Source organism: Triticum dicoccoides, chromosome 1B (genome assembly GCF_002162155.2).
Source record: "Triticum dicoccoides isolate Atlit2015 ecotype Zavitan chromosome 1B, WEW_v2.0, whole genome shotgun sequence".
NCBI classification, from domain to species: domain Eukaryota; kingdom Viridiplantae; phylum Streptophyta; class Magnoliopsida; order Poales; family Poaceae; genus Triticum; species Triticum dicoccoides.
Window position 1 is genome coordinate 401,390,910 of NC_041381.1, and position 2,584 is coordinate 401,393,493.

Here is a 2,584-nt window from a genome sequence, read left to right on the forward strand (position 1 = left end):
AGACCGAAGTCTCCGCTGCAAAGACATAAATAAAGCAACATGGGTATAAAGGTACTCAGCAAGACTTACATCAGATCCTATCATACATGCATTTGTATCAAGAGGGTAGTGTGGGGTTTAGTTGCAGCAAGCCAGCTTTGACTCTGTGGCTATCCTGTTCTACGACTACCAGAAAATCTTGAGGTGAGACAACGTACACGAGTCCACTAATCACCACACAATACACTACTATGGATTCATCCCCGTCTCCCTACGAGAAGGCCATCCATATCACTCACACTTGTCTTGAGCTTTTTAGAGTATCCACTACAAGTTGTCTATGTACCATGTAAGCATCCAAGAAGTCCATAACCGCGGACCCGGCTATTCGAATAGATCATGTTAACCCTGCAGGGGTGTACTTCTTCACACACGCTCTCGCCACTTACCGCCATGTATACGTCATGTATCTCGGCAACCTTCAAGCGGAAGCCTGGCGAGGGTGTCGGCCACGACCTGACTAACCACACAAGACTCTAATCCAGGTTTATCGCCTATTCGGGTTCCATCCGCAAGGAGATCCGGCCGGGGTGTCGCTCACGGCCCCAAACGATGTGAGCAGGGTTCCCAAGCCCACCATCCGGGTGCCACTTGGTACACCGTGCCACCTGAGCCTAGTCTGTCCCAAGCCCACCCTGCCGGGTGCCACTTGGTAGAAAAATAGCACTACCTACAAACACCAGAAACTAGTTGCGACTCCTGGACAGAGATCAAGTCGGTTAATAAGTCGAGAGGGGTCGAGTTACCGGAACCCAATGTGTGGTAGTATCGAGTCATTGGACAACATACATAGAACTCAGTGCTTAAGGACGGTTCCAGTGAGACAACCCACCATGTACTCCTACATGGCCTCTCACCGCTACCTTTACCAAATCGTGTTCACACACTTAACTCTCAGCATCAGAACATATCGTAACACTCCAATTCATTCCCAATGAATCAGACCTGACACAACTCTAAGCAATAGCTGGCATAGCATGGTAGAAACACATCAGTGGCTTCAATCAACTCCTACACATGCTAGTGGGTTTCAACTATTTGCTGTGGCAATGACAGGTCATGCAGAGGAATGGGTTCAACTACCGCAGCACAAAGTAGCAGATGAATCGCTGTTGTCCTAATGCAATAACTGAGAGCAGGAGCGAGAGAGTAGGGTTTTATCGAAATGAACAAGGGGGTTTGCTTTCCTGGTAAATCAACAAGGGAGGCACTACTTCACAGACAGGTACTCTGGAACGCCTCCGGAGCAGGACCTATCGAGAAGGAACGGTGCCAACAATCAAAACACAAGCATATGCAACACAATGATGCATGAACATGGCATGAAGATGTGATGCTGATTGTGCTAATGCAACTAGTACTCATTTGGTTTGAAGTCCATTTGAACCAAAGCTCAAATGCAATTCTAAATTAAGTCTCTTATATATGCCATAATGTGTTTTCACCTATACAGCAAGTATAAGTTGGTTTGTCATGCATGAAACTAGTACAGATGGAAAGGTTGCATTTTTCTGATAATTTTTCATATATAAATTATTTTAATCTAAGCTACGGTTGAATTGATATGAATTTTTGAAGTTTAAATCAATTTCTGGAATTTCCTGAATTAAAATAATTCCAGAAATCATATTATTGCGTCAGCATTGAGTAAGCATGACGTCAGCAGGTCAACTGCAGCTGGCTAGGGTCAAACCTGACGTGTGGGGTCCACACGTCAGTGTCAGGGGGTTAAACAGGGTTAGATTAACTTAATTAAAAAGGTTAGTGGCGCTAGGGCCCACTGTCAGTGTCAGGGGGGGTTAGTTAACGGTGATTAGCACTAAGCTAATCACCTGGCCGACGGGGCCCACGCGTCAGTGACCCTGGGGGGGTCAAACCCCAGGTCGAACAAGTCAAACCCGCCGGCGGTTAGTCGCCGGCGACGTCCGCGGCGTACTTGTGCCCCGGGTTTCCTCTGTGGTGCTCCAAATGGCGCGCGGCTAGGTGCGTTGGAAAGCCAGCTCGATGGCGCGTCGGCCGGTGGCCGTGGCTGGGCCTGGAATGGCCGGAGTCGATGGCGGCGAGCTCGGCTGCGGCTGCCGGAGTTCGGTCGATGCGGGTTAGGCGCTGCAGGGCACTAGGTAGGTTGCGAGCGGGTCCGCGCGACTCGCCAGAGTGCACTGAGTGCAACGGCGAGCTCGGCTGCGGCCTGCAGTGGCTGTGGCCACGACGGCGAGGAGCTGCGGCGGCGATGGCTTCGGCCATGGTGGGGAACGGAGCTACGGCGCGGAGACGAGGGGGAGAAGAGAGGGGAACGGTGGCGGGGCTCACCGCGGACCTCCAGGGCTGCTTGTTGTGGCCGGGGACGCGTTGGAGACGGCGAATCGGAGTCGGCGGTCGGCGGCGTCCGAGGAGGAAGACGATGGCGACGGCGGCTCCACAGGGCGCTCCGTCTTGCGTGGCTCGACGAGGAGGTAGAGGGGGTCGCGGCGGATCTGGGGAGCGTCTCGGGGAGGCGAGGGGGAGGCTGTGGCGGCGGCTATGGCGAACGGCGGCAACCGGCGCG